The sequence below is a fragment of the Cervus elaphus genome, chromosome 32, assembly GCF_910594005.1.
Source record: "Cervus elaphus chromosome 32, mCerEla1.1, whole genome shotgun sequence".
In the NCBI taxonomy this organism is placed as follows: Eukaryota; Metazoa; Chordata; class Mammalia; order Artiodactyla; family Cervidae; genus Cervus; species Cervus elaphus.
In genome coordinates, this window is record NC_057846.1 from 14,959,767 (window position 1) to 14,974,525 (window position 14,759).

Genomic DNA, 14,759 nt, shown 5'->3' on the forward strand with positions numbered 1-14,759 from the left:
GCAGTCCAAGGGACTCTCAAGAGTCTTCTCCAACACCACAGTTCAAAAACATCAATTCTTCAGCAGTCTGCTTTCTTTATGGTCCAACTGTCAAATCCATACACAACTACTGGAAAAACTATAGCTTTGACTAGATGGACCTTTGATTTCAAAGTAATATCCAAGTTACATAAATTTTATTGTTTCCTTCATAATGTTATATGGTTTATACTTACCTTCACTGAATAAGTCCATATCAGTAAAATGATCTGAATAAATTGACCATTAAAACTAAGAAATGTTGTATAACCTTTGCCCATGAAGCATAGGTGCAAAGTGACTGCCAGATGTATAGCAAACTCACATTTGAGAAAACGGAGAAATGTCTATCCTGGGATTTAATGTGTACAATTGCAAATGTATACAGTAAAAATAAACTGTAATCCTAATAAGATTTGTTCTTCAAGTGTTAGCTTGAGGAAGAGGTTTTCTTGGCACATATTCCAGATACCACCTTGTAGTAACTTACATATCTTTGCTTGTAAGCAGGAATTTGAAGGAGGGACAGTCTCTATTATTAGAGTTACACCTACTTTTAAATGAAAGATTGGCTGACTGTGAATATTACTTTACCATTTAGTATAACTGTCTTTATTTTATTTTTTTTTTTCCTTTAGCCATGGACTTTATTGTTTGAATATTAACAACTATTATTCTATACTCGCATTTTAATTTCTTACAAAACTCTACATTCCACATTGCTAGGTCTCTTCATTCTCCATTTTATGCCACATTTTCATGAAAAGGTATTTCCCTGAATCATAATCTGCCTGATTGTGTGTTTGTTGTTATGGTTGTTGTGGTGTAGTCACTAAGTTGTGACCCCATGGATTATAGACCCCCAGGCCCTTTTGTCCATGGGGTTCTCTAGGCAAGAATACTGGAGTGGGTTGCCATTTCCTTCTCCATATAACTGTCTTTATAAACACAGTAACTGAACCTAACACCTTAACATAGATAAAATCTTCACTGACTGAATCTAAAACTTTTTATTCAGATGTTTTGGTGTGCCATTTTGCAATCACTTATCTGTGTCAGTTTAGAGTAGTTACAACATCACATTATCCCCAAGATTTCAGTGATGCTTTTTCAAATTGGTGGATAGTTAAGTAAATCCATTACTTCTACTAACTGGGGAGACATTCTGAGACTATTTATACCTGAGGTCAGAGACTCAGTCATGTCTGACTCTACAACCCCATGGACTGAAGCACGCCAGGCTTCCCTGTCCATCACCAACTCCCGAAGCTTACTCAAACTCAGGTCCATCGAGTCAGTGATGCCATCCAACCATCTCATCCTTTGTCGTCCCCTTCTCCTTCTGCCTTCAATCTTTCCAGGACTGGGGTATTTTTCAGAGTCAGTTCTTCCCATCAGGTGGCCAACATATTGGAGCTTCAGTTTCAGCATCAGTCCTTCCCAATGAATATTCAGGACTGATTTCCTTTAGGATAAACCGGTTGGATCTCCTTGCAGTCCAGGGGACTCTCAAGGGTCTTCTCCAACACCACAGTCAAAAGCATCAGTTCTTCTGCACTCAGCTTTCTTTATGGTCCAACTCTCACATCCGTACATGACCAATGGAAAAACCACAGCTTTGCCTAGACAGACCTTTGTAGGCGAAGTAGTGTCTCTGCTTTTTAATATGCTGTCTAGGTTGATCATAGCTTTTCTTCCAAGGAGCAAGCATTTTTTAATTTCATGGCTGCAGTCACCATCTGCAGTGATTTTGGACCCCAAGAAAATGAAGTCTGTCACTGTTTCCACAATTTGCCATGAAGTGATGGGTCTGGATGCCATGATCTTAGTTTTCTGAATATTGAGTTTCAAGCCAACTTTTTTCACTCCCCTGTTTCACTTTTATCATGAGGTTCTTCAGTTCCTCTTTGCTTTCTGCCATAAGGATGGTGTCATCTGCATATCTGAGGTTATTGATATTTTTCCCAGCACTCTTGATTCCAGCTTGTGCTTCATCTAGCCTGGCATTTTGCATGATGTACTCTGCATATAGGTTAAATAAACAGGTTGACAATATACAGCCTTGATGTGCTCCTTTCCCAATTTGGAACCAGTCTGTTGTTCCATGTCCAGTTCTAGCTATTGCTTCTTGACCTGAATACAGATTTCTCAGGAAGCAGGTAAGGTCATATGGTATTCTCATTTCTTGGAGAATTTTCCAGTTTGTTGTGATCCACGCACTCAAAAGCTTTGGCATAGTCAATAAAGCAGAAGTAGATGTTTTTCTGGAACTCTCTTGCTTTTTCTGTGATCGAACAGATGTTGGCAATTTGATCTCTGGTTCCTCTGGCCTTTTCTAAATCGAGCTTGAACATCTGGAAGTTCTCGGTTCACGTATTATTGAAGCCTAGCTTGGATAATTTTGAGCATTACTTTGCTAGCGTGTGAGATGAGTGCAATTGTGCAGTAGTTTGAACATTCTTTGGCATTGCCTTTCTTTGGGATTGGGATGAAAACAGAGAGATTCTTGGTTATTATCCTGAGCAGGAGGTAAAAAAGCCTGTTTTTCAAAAAGTCACCCCAAATAGAAAGCTCAATAACTTCTACTGTGTTGAAGAAACTCTGATTTGTGGGGCAAACTCTCAATAAATGTTTATTGGTGGTGGGGAGACAGCTCAGTTATTCACCCACATTGATGATTCATGATTTTATCTGTGACTATGTAAGAAAGACATGTTCTGCAACTTTATTTTTATAAATCTTTATATCTGAAAAAAGAATGCTAGTAAGAGATTATTTACTAAGAGTCTTGTCTCCTTATAGTTTCAGAATAAATTCTGGTTTACATTCTTGGGTTTATTGATGCTTTGTTAGTTCAACCAAAAAAGGGAAACTATAAATCTCAAAAATTAGTTACCTGGCAATATGCATGGGTGCATGCTAAGTCGCTTTAGTTGTGTCTGACTGTGTGACCCTGTGGACTGTGACCCACCAGGCTCCTCTGTCTATTCTCCAGGCAAGAATACTGGAGTAGGTTGCCATGCCCTCCTCTCGGGGCTCTTCCCAACCCAGGGATGGAGCCAGTGTCTCTTTTGTCTCCTCCATTGGCAGGACACAAAAGTCGCTTAACTGATAACTTCTGACAGAAAAAAATCACTCTGGCTTAATGAAGATGTAACACAGTATTTCAAACTTTGTAAGTGCCTTTAAAAAGTGGATGATTGTAACTCTGATCATAGTTATTTAAAGATTACAGAGGTTTTTAAAATCTACATAAAAGAATATAGAGATTACAAAAGCGAAGATTCTCCATCTTTCATAAGAAAATCTCCTGGTCTTTCCAAACTGACCCCACGTTGGTCCTGAAGGCTGAGGAAATGTCTGTCCCCACAGACTGGCAGCATAGACTCCTTCCCAGGTCGGTGAAGGTGGAGTGTAACGGCAACCTCAAAGGGCTTCCCTTGCAGCGCTGTGTGCGCCTGTGTGTGTGTGTGTGTGTGTGTGTGTGTGCGTGCGTGCGTGCACATGCGTGCTCATGTGCTCAGTTACTCAGGTGTGTCTGACTCTGCACATTGACTGACTGTAACCGGCCAGGCTCCTCTGTCCATGGTAACCCCCAGGCAGGGATACTGCAGTGGGTTGTCATTTCCTCCCCCAGGGGATCTTTCCCACCCAGGGATTGAAACTGGGGCTCCTGCATTGGCAGGTGGCTTCTTTACCGTCTAAGGCACCCAGGGAAGCCCCAGACTACACTGTATACTGTGTCTATGTGTATGTCCATAAGCGGTTCTGCCTTACGCTAGCACTAGCAACTTTCTTGTTTGAAGTTTTTTGGTATGCTGTTCTAATTTGTCATGTGACTAGGGTAAACTTGATATTGTGAAATGAAATAAAGTGTATTTTAAAGGATCAAGGCAACAATTTATTCTTCCTTCATGTGTGCTAATGTCTTCATCCTTTTTTTTCTTTTTGCCTCTGTATTCCTTCCCTATCTGTTTCTAGAAGTTATAATAAGTAAAGGACTTCAGGTCAGAAATAAATCCATACAGGGCATCCTCCCCCGGTCCTTTTCTCGGGGAGCTGCAGGCCCGGGGTTGTCTGACACACTCACTCCTGTGCCCACGCTGGTGTCTGCTGGTTCCTGGTATTGAGTGTGTTGCTTTGCTTCCTGATAACATTTTATTTCTAACTGCTGGCCCGGCTCTAACGTGCATGTGTGTCTGCGATTGGCTTCTGGTGGACAGACTGGTCTGCAGGATGACAGAGGTCGGTTGGGGCTTGTGCGTCCTGAGATTCCATCCCAGTTCCTGGCATACTAGGCACCCAGCACGTTTATTTACCTTACTCGATAGATACAGTGAAACTGAAAGGACCTCAGTTGAGTCCTACTCTTTGCGACTCCATGGAATTCTCTGTCCATGGAATACTGGAGTGGGTAGCTATTCCCTTCTCCAGGGGATCTTCCCAACCCCAGGGACTGAACCCAGGTCTTCCACATTGCAGGTGGATTCTTTACCGTCTGAGCCAGCAGGGAAGCACAAGAAAGCGAGAGTGGAGTTTCCCAAGGAAAACGGTTCCTTCTCAGGGGAACTTCCTGACCCAGGGATCGAACCAGTGTCTCCTGCGTTGCAGGTAGATTATACCAGCTGAGCTACCTGAGAAGCTGATTTAATTCAGGTGACCATTATAGCTACTACTGTGGGCAAGAATCCCTTAGAAGAAATGGAGTAGTCTTCATAGTCCACAAGAGAGTCTGAAATGCAGTACTTGGGTGCAGTCTCCAAAATGACAGAATGATCTCTGTTCGTTTCCAAAGCAAAGCTTTTAATATCACAGTAATCCAGGTCTATGCCCCAACCACTAATTCTGAAGAAGCTGAAGTTCAATGGTTCTAAGAAGACCTACAAGACCTTCTAGAACTAACACTAAAAAACGATGTCCTAAAACAAACAAACAAACAAAAAAAAAAACAATGTCCTTTTCATCACTGGGGACTGGAATGCAAAAGTAAGAAGTCAAGAGATAGCTGGGGTAACAACAGGCAAGTTTGGCCTTGGAATACAAAATGAAGCAGGGCAAAGGCTAACAGTTTTGTCAAGAGAACGCACTGGTCATAGCAAACACCCTCTTCCAACAGCAAGAGATGACTCTGCACTTGGAAATCACCAGATGGTCAATATCAAAATCACATTAATTATATTCTTTGCAGTCAAAGATGGAGAAGCTCTCTAAAGTCAGCAAAAACAAGACCAGGAGCTGACTGTGGCTCAGATCATGAACTCCTTATTGCCAAATTCAGAATTAAATTGAAAAAAAAAAAAATAGGGAAAACCACTGGACCATTCAGGTGTGACCTAAATGAAATCCCTTATGATTATACAGTGGAAGTGACAAATAGATTCAAGGGATCAGACCTGATAGAGTGCCTAAAGAACTAAGGATGGAGGTTCATGACAATGTACAGGAGGCAGTGATTAAGACCATCACCAAGAAAAAGAAATGCAAAAAGGCGAAATGGTGGTCTGAGGAGGACTTACAAATAGCTGAGAAAATAAGAGAAGCAAAAAGGAAAGGAGAAAAGGAAGGATATTCCCATTTGAATGCATAGTTCCAAAGAATAGCAAGGAGAGATAAGAAAGCCTTCCTCAGCGATCATTGCAAAGAAAGAGAGGAAAACAATAGAACGGGAAAGACTAGAGATCTCTTCAAGAAAATCAGAGATACCAAGGGAACATTTCATGCAAAGATGGGCACAATAAAGGACAGAAATGGTATGGACCTAACAGAAGCAGAAGATATTAAGAAGAGATGGCAAGTATACACAGAAGAACTATACAATAAAGATCTTAATGACCCAGATAACCATGATGGTGTAATCACTCACCAGGAGTCAGACCCTGGAGTGCAAAGTCAGGTGGCATTTAGGAAGCATCGCTACAAACAAAGCTAGTGGAGGTGATGGAATTCCAGCTCAGCTATTTCAAATCCTAAAAGATGATGCTGTGGAGGTGCTGCACTCAATATGCCAGCAAATTTGGAAAACTCGGCAGTGGCCACAGGACTGGAAAAGGTCAGTTTTCATTCCAATCCCAAAGAAAGGCAATGCCGAAGAATGCTCAAACTACCACACAGTTGCACTCATCTCACATGCTAGCAAAGTAGCGCTCAAAATTCTCCAAGCAAGGCTTCAATAGTACATGAACCGAGAACTTCCAGATGTTCAAGCTGGATTTAGAAAAGGCCAGAGGAAACAGATATCAAATTGGAACCATCTGCTGGATCATCGAAAAAGCAAGAGTGTTCCAAAGAAACATCTGCTTTATTGACTACACCAAAGCCTTTGATTGCATGGATCACAACAAACTGGAAAATTCTTAAAGAGATGGGAATACCAGACCACCTTACCAGCCTCCTGAGAAATCTGTATGCAGATCAAGAAGCAACAGTTAGAAACAGACATGGAACAACAGACTGGTTCCAAATTGGGAAAGGAGTACATCAAAGCTGTATATTGCCACACTATTTATTTAACTTCCATGCAGAGTACATCATGCAAAATGCCAGGCTGGATGAAGCACAAGCTGGAATCAAGATTGCTGGGAGAAATATCAATAACCTCAGATATGCAGATGACACCATCCTTATGGCAGAACACAAAGAGGAACTGAAAAACCTCTTGATGAAAGAGGAGAGTGACAAAAGCTGGCCTGAAACTCAACATTGAAAAAACTAAGATCATGGCATTCAGTCCCATGACTTCATGGCAAATAGATGGGGAAACAATGGAAACAGTGACAGACTTTATTTTCTTGGGCTCCAAAATCACTGCAGATGGTGACTGCAGCCATGAAATTAAAAAATGCTTGCTCCTTGGAAGAAAAGCTATGACCAACCTAGACAGCATATTAAAAAGTAGAGATACTACTTTGCCTACAAAGGTCCGTCTAGGCAAAGCTGTGGTTTTTCCAATGGTCATGTATGGATGTGAGAGTTGGATCATAAAGAAAGCTGAGTGCTGAAGAATTGATGCTTTTGACTGTGGTGTTAGAGAAGACCCTTGAGAGTCCCTTGGACTGCAAGGAGATGTAACCAGTCCATCCTAAAGGAAATCAGTCTTGAGTGTTCATTGGAAGGACTGATGTTGAAACTGAAACTCCAACACTTTGGCCACCTGATGTGAAGAACGGACTCATTGGACAAGCCCCATGCTGGGAAAGATTGAAGGCAGGAGAAGGGGAGGACATAGGATGAGATGGTTGGATGGCATCACCGACTCAATGGACATGAGTTTGAGCAAGCTGCGGGAGGTGGTGATGGACAGGGAAGCCTGGTGTGCTGTAGTCCATGGGATCACAAAGAGTCAGACATACTGAGGGACTGAACTGAACTGAACCACAGATACACACCCGAGGCTTGACGTTTCACAGGTAACCACTGGGCTAACAGATCAATATCAGTTGAAGTCTTTCTAAAGCATCTGTGTCTCACTGTTACAGTCTGAAGTCAAAAAATTATTTCTAAAAGTCAATGGCATAACCAATATTTAGCAAATGATATGGAAGTTATGGTTTGGGAAGGTCATCCAGGAATTGATGGTGGTGAAGACAGAAAAGCACAACCAAGGAAGACAATGTGAGGCAGATATGATGCTATTGAAATGTTTTCTTTCTGGATTGGGCTTTGAGTGGTTGTCATATCTTGTCATTTTCTTTGCGGAGGAAGGGGGGTAGGGTTGGGGGGTGGGATTTTTTGTGTATCTTCAAATTTTTCCAAATTAAAAAATGCTAAATTTACTAGGCACATAGGTTATTTTGTTTAGCACTATTATCAGAACATAATTCCATATGGTATCATGATGACTAGTAATTCAGTAAAGTCTTAAAGTCTGCAGTATTTGAAAAATCCTCTTTCTGGTTATCTCTAAATGAATTCAATTAGTTAATGTTATGTGGTACAGTGACTGCAAATAATTATTGGAAAATATCTGTGCTGTTGCATCTGCTTCTAATGAAAGTGAAACTCTTGTTACTTCTGTCTGTTCCTTTCATTCTTTCCAAAGGGAATTACTTGGGATGAATTGTGTTGAAAGGCAGTATGTTTATAGCAGCCTCAGAAGACACATTAAAAATGCTGATAGCAAAAGAATGAGACTTTTTAACAAGGCTGCAGTTGATTTTGAGAAGTGCATAGGAAACAAGATAATTCCCCTAAGTTGTTAGAAGAACAATCTTTCGAATAATGTTGCCTGTGTGCGCGCTGAGTCACTCAGTCGTGTCCAGCTCTTTGTGACCCCATGGACCGCAGCACGCCAGGCTTCCCTGTCTTTCACTGTCTCCCGGAGTTTGCTGAAACTCACATCCATTGAGTCAGTGATGCTATCCAACCATCTCATCCTCTGTCATCCCCTTCTCCTTCCGCCTTCAATCTTTCCCAGCATCAGGGTCTTTTCCAATGAGTCAGTTCTTCCTGATCAGGTGGCCAAAGTATTGGAGCTTCAGCTTCAGCATCAGTCCTTCCAATGAATATTCAGGGTTCATTTCCTTTAGGAAGGACTGGTTGGATCTCCTTGCTGTCCAAGGAACTCTCAAGGAGAAATTGATAGGGGTCCCCAAATGTCCTGTTGACAACAGTGAACATTTACTACCTTTTTTTTTTTTTTTTAAATCTCATCCAAAAACAGAACTGGGCCCTAAGAAATGTGTGACATTTGCTTTTATGTCCATAGACGACAAAACAGGTCTGCAGAGACAAGACCAGTTGGAAAAACACGTCCCCTGTCTCCGGGAGCCCAGGGGTTTACAGAGTAAAAACCACTGGTCATTTCTTTTGAAACTGTAAACATGTACGAGCAGAAGGGCACTAGTTCACTGCTAATATTGCATAATACTTAGATTTTCACATTAAAAGTTACTTTGAGGCCGACGTCCAGATACCCCGTGAGGAGCAGTGGATTCCTCCCTGATCATGGACTTTGGGGTGCAAGGCAGGAGTTGGGTGTAGACAGAAGGAGCCGGAGCCCCCACCCAGGTGAGGAGAACTCAAGGAGAAGTTCGGGTCTGGGGGCTGGAGAAGCATGTTTGATGGAAACACGAGGCAGTTGGGGGCGGGGAGACGCGGAGAGGAACCAGCAGTTCTCACTGGGGACGTGGCGCCGGGCTGGGGACCTGAGATGCCTCACCCCGCCCATGCCGTACAAGATTCCGAGGACAGGCAAGTCCATCCTGTGTCATGGCTGAGGCCCATGATGCCCACCGAGACTAAATAACTTAGGCAGAGTTCCTGAATGAGCCAGGGGCTGAGCCAGGTCCAAATCCGTGTGTGTGAGCCCAGCACCAGGGACCCCTCACCCCACCACCTGCATCCCAGCGCCTCCGAGGAGCCCTCTAGACCGCCCCGCCGGCTGGGATGAGGGGCAGCCCTGGGCCCGGCCTCTGCCAGCGTGGCGGGGCCCCCTGGCTCCGTGGGGAAGTCAGCAGCCCTCGGTCACCTGTAGGGTTCTCTCATCTAGAAGGTCATCGCCATACAGATGGCTAACAAACACATGAAAAGATGCTCAACATCACTCATTATCAGAGAAATGCAAATCAAAACCTCAATGAGGTACCATTACACGCCAGTCAGAATGGCTGCTTTCCAAAAGTCTACAAGGAATAAATGCTGGAGAGGGTGTGGAGAAAAGGGAACCCTCTTACACTGTTGGTGGGAATGCAAACTAGTACAGCCATTATGGAGAACAGTGTGGAGATTCCTTAAAAAAGGGGAAATAGAAGTGCCATGTGACCCAGCAATCCCACTCCTGGGCATACACACCGAGGAAACCAGATCAGAAGGAGACACATGCACCCCAGTGTTCATTGCAGCACTGTTTATAATAGCCAGGACATGGAAGCAACCTAGATGCCCATCAGCAGACGAATGGATAAGGAAGCTGTGGTACATATACACCATGGAATATTACTCAGCCGTTAAAAAGAATTCATTTGAATCAGTTCTAATGAGATGGATGAAACTGGAGCCCATTATACAGAGTGAAGTAAGCCAAAAAGATAAAGACCAATACAGTATACTAACGCATGTATATGGAATTTAAAAAGGTGGTAATGATAACCTTATATGCAAAACAGAAAAGAGACACAGATGTACAGAACAGACTTTCAGACTCTGTGGGAGAAGGCGAGGGTGGGATGTTCTGAGAGAACAGCACTGAAGCAAGTATACTATCAAGGGTGAAACAGATCACCAGCCCAGGTTGGATGCATGAGACAGGTGCTCAGGGCTGGTGCGCTGGGAAGACCCAGAGGGATGGGGTGGGGAGGGAGGCGGGAGGGGGGATCGGGATGGGGAATACATGTAAATCCATGACTGATTCATGTCAATGTATGGCAAAAACCACTACAATAAAAAATTTAAAAAAATAAAATAAAATAAAATCTGGAACTAACATTAAAAAAAAAAAAAAAAGAAAAGAAAGGTCATCGCGACCAGCGCCTACTTGGGAAGCTCTCTGGCTGCACACCGCCTGCCCAGCAGGCCCGGGAGAGCTGGCAGGCACATCCCCGTGTGGTCGCGGAGAAACACAGGGTTTCCTCCCCACCCACCCCTTTCTCCAGGACAGAACTGCCCGGCAGGACTGAAGTTGGCCTCGACGTGGGTCTGATTCTCCCTGGGGTCAGACCTCCTGACTTCTGTCTGTGAATGCCGTGGGTGACTCCGGGCCATGGAGTGGATTTGGGGTTGGGGCACACTGCAGTTGGGTGTCTGTCTGCGGGGTGCCCCCTCTCCATGTGGACTGTCAAGGAGAAGCCTGGGGGGACACAGCTGATGGACACTGGGCAGGTGTTGCCCCAGGAAAGAGTGTCTGCCCTCTCGTGCCCCCAGCCCTGTCCGAATTCCCAGCCTGGCCCAGCCCAATCCCCAAATCCTCCTGCTCTCAAGATGCTGCTCATATCTAATCTGGGCAAGTCCACTGTTGACCTGCCAGCCCTCTTTCCCAGGGCGCAGCGGTGTCCAGTGGAAGCAAACTGACTGATTGGGTTTGTGAATGAATACGTGTCAACCTGCCTCCTCCTCCAGGTGTGAAAGCGGTCCGGGCTTGATTCTGGAATCACAGGGATTGTTACGGGCTGAATTGGAACTCCCGCCCCTGATTGGTGTCTTCAAGTCTAACCCCCAGGACTTCAAAATGTGACTGGCGTTAGAGATAAGGTCTTAAAAGTGTGATTAAGGTAAAGTGTGGTCATTGGGTCGGGGCCCTGATCCCAGAGGACAGGTGCTCTTTACTGCTGCTGTTCTTTCATTGCTAAGTAGTATTTGACTCTTTGCGACCCCATGGACTGTGGCCCACCAGGCTCCTCTGTCCATGGGATTCTGCAGGCAAGAATACTGGAGTGGGTTGCCATGCCCGCCTCCAGGGGATCTTCTTGACCCAGGGATGGAACCCGGATCTCCTGCATTGCAGACAGATTCTTTACCACTGAGACTCCTGGGAAGCCCGTCTCAGAGAAAGAGACGCCAAGGATGTGTGTGCAAAGGAAAGTCCAGAAGACGGAGTGAGGGCGGTCCTGGAGCAATCTAGGAGGTTATGTGGTTAAAAAATAGGGCCTTATTATTTCAGCTCATTTTACTTCAGAGGCAGAAGCAAACAAAAGTCCTATTTGAGGAGGCCAGAAAAAGCCGCCATCCCTGTGTCATAGAAGACCCTTCTCAAAGGTGCTGGATGTGAAGTCCAGCGGAGCCCAGAGCGTGGTTTGCTCCTCCGTCTCCACAGGACTTCCTGTTCGTCCTGAGACCGCAGCATCGGAGGGGCCGACGGCGGAGGTCGTTGGGGTCACAGCCCCCCTAACCCAGCACCTCTACAGCCCGGAGGCTCCCTACGTCCCCAGTCAAGGTCACAGCTGCAGGCCTGGGAAGACAAGTGTCCTCGGGACAAGCCACGAAGGAGGCAGCTTTCTGCTGGAGGGACCAGCCTGCCCGAGGTACTGAGGGACTCACAGCCTTGTGAACACAGCCAGGCCCAGCCCAGCCAGTCCTGTGGACCTCGAGGTGCAAACAGCTCAGGTTTCCCCGCAAAGGATGGGCCAGGCTGATGGGAAAACGAAACCCACAGCCGGCTTTCCCCCCCCGCATCCCGGGGGAGACCCTGACTGCGGGTGGAGACCGGGAGTCAGGGGGGCCCGTGGGCGCCCCCGTGGCCCAAGCGAGGTTTCCTAAGCGGCGGGGGCGCCCGTTCGTATAAGACGGTCACCTCCGAGGACCTGAGATGAGGACTCCTAGGTAGCGCATCTCAGCTTCCGTGATCCGGGAAATATTTTGGCTCCAGGCTTTTTTCTCCCAGACGGGCTTCCAGCTTTAGTACATTTGTGTTTGGCTCTTTTTCTTGCTGTTGTTGTTCCTTTTGAATTCCCCGCCGAGATTAGACTTCTCTGCGCGATTCTGTCTGCAAACCCGCCGCCCAGGGAGAGCGGGCGCTGGCCCAGGGCTCTCAGACGCGGGTCGCAGAAAGGGGTGGCGCGCCATCTCGTGGCCAGCGGAGGGACGACAGTTTGGCCACTGGCCTCAGTCCATGTCCTTCTAGGATGAGTTTGAGAACCAAGACGCAGAGAGCAAGACAGCGGCTTCAAGGCCGAGTCACCCTGTTAACACGCAGGGGACACGACGCAGCTGCCCCGCGGCCAGGCCAGGCCTCGGTTCTTTCCCGGGCCCTCGCTTGCTCCCAGGTGATTTGCTCCAGGCACCCTGAATCCCTCCTGCGTCCTGAGTGCTGGGAGAATGTGCCCAGGGGCTCTGCCTTCCGTGGGGAGGACGCCCCGCCTGCCCAGGCGCCCACAGCCCTCGTCAGTCACCCCTGCCTCGCCGTCTGGGGACAGAAAGGGTGCTGGGTCCCTGGAGGGCTGCTTCTTAAATCTCCCAGCCCACCCTCCTGGAAACAGGTCCGCAGGTCCGAGCGGAGCCCCGAAATCCACTTCGGGAACCACCTGTAGGGGCGATGCTGATGCAGGGGGTGTGTGGACAGAGGATGAGGCCCCTGGAGGCGGGGAAATGGCCCCACCTGGTAAACGCCCGGGACAGACGGTCCCTCCTGTCCTGCCGTCCTCATGCGTCCAGCTGGACGCTCCGCCTTTCACACCAGTCTCACATAGGAGGAACGTGGGGTCAGCTCTCAGGTTAGGACCCAGCACTGCCTTTGGGGACTTTCTTCTCCCAGGGGGGAGACCCGCTGTTGCTGGCGTCACTGGTGGAGACCCGGCTGCCACGTGCTGGAGAGACTGGTTTTCCCTCCTTGCAGAACACCTAGAGACAGAGAGGTCAGCTTTCTCTTTGGACACCAGGAAAGAGCTCTGCTGCAGACCTGGAAGCAAGGGGACAGTTTCCAAGAGCTGCAGGGTGGGCTTCACAGAGAGCCTGGCCTCAGAGGCGCGGGGTGCTCTCTGGGATGTCTGAAGTCAGGAGATACGAAGGAAACAGCCCTCTGTTTCCCTTTCCGTCACTGCTGTTCAGTCGCTAAGTCGTGTCTGACTCTTTGTGACCCCCTGGACTGAAGCATGCCAGGCTTCTCTGTCCTTCACCATCTCCCGGAGTTTGCTCAAACTCATGTGCATCGAGTGGGTGATGCCATCCAACCATCTCATCCTCTGCCACCCCCTTCTCCTCCTGCCCTCAGTCTTTCCCAGCATCAGGGCCTTGACTAGTGGAAAACTGTGCCCCTAAATGCACGTGGAGAGGTCTGAAGAAGGTTGGGAAAACATGCCTTGTGGTCTGTTATTAAATGGTGAGGGGCAACAGATCATAGTTTTTCTCACTATTGAAATGTGTTCACTTCCAGACTGAACACAGCTGGCACAGACAGGGGGGCTTGAAGTGTGGGTTTCTGCTCCAGTGTCCACTGGCCATGTCAGCCTGGAACTCCTGCCCCTACTGAGTGTCTCTGAGGATGTCTCCTGGAGGCCTGGTTTCCTCATTTGCAATCTGGGAACAGGTAAGAGTTCCTTCCGTCTTGGGTTGCTGGTAGGACCAGGTGAATAGGTGCATCAGGGCTGATGTATAGGTGTTTGATAAATGTTTGCTATCATAGTCTGAATTCCTATTAACCCATTCAAAGAAATCCAAGAAAATAAACATTAATTTTAAGCTGGTATGTTTTTCTGTGACTAGAAAAATTGGCTAAAAAATTGTTGTTTAGTCACTAACTGTGTCTGACTCTTTTGCGATCCCATAGACTGCAGCCTGCCAGGCTCCTCTGGCCATGGGATTTTCCAGGCAAGAATACTGGAGTGGGTTGCCATTTTTCACTCTAGGGGATCTTCCTAACCCATGGATCAAACCCATGTCGCCTGCATTAGCAGGAAGATTCTTACCACTGAGACACCAGGGAAGCTCCTGGCTAAAAAATAGGACCATGTTATTTTTCTTTTTTCAGTTTGGTTTTTCATGAAAAAAAAAAAAAAACTCTGCAAACTTAAATGAGCAAATGAACTAAAGGAAATTTACCCCTATGGGGAGTCATTAAATTTCAAGGCCTCCCTGGGGGCCTCAGAGAACCCATCACTCCATGACTCCATCCCATGGAATCATTTGAGAATGCCCTTCCCGGGACTGGATAAAATGATGCAGGCTGATTTTCCATCTGCAGGGCTGTGAGGATGATTCCCACTGGCCCCTGACCCATCTGAGGCCTGTGACTAGGTGACTGCTTTCTTTCCACATGGAAAAACTGCCTTTAATGGGAGAGATCATGATCATGGAACCCTTTGCATCTCATTGAT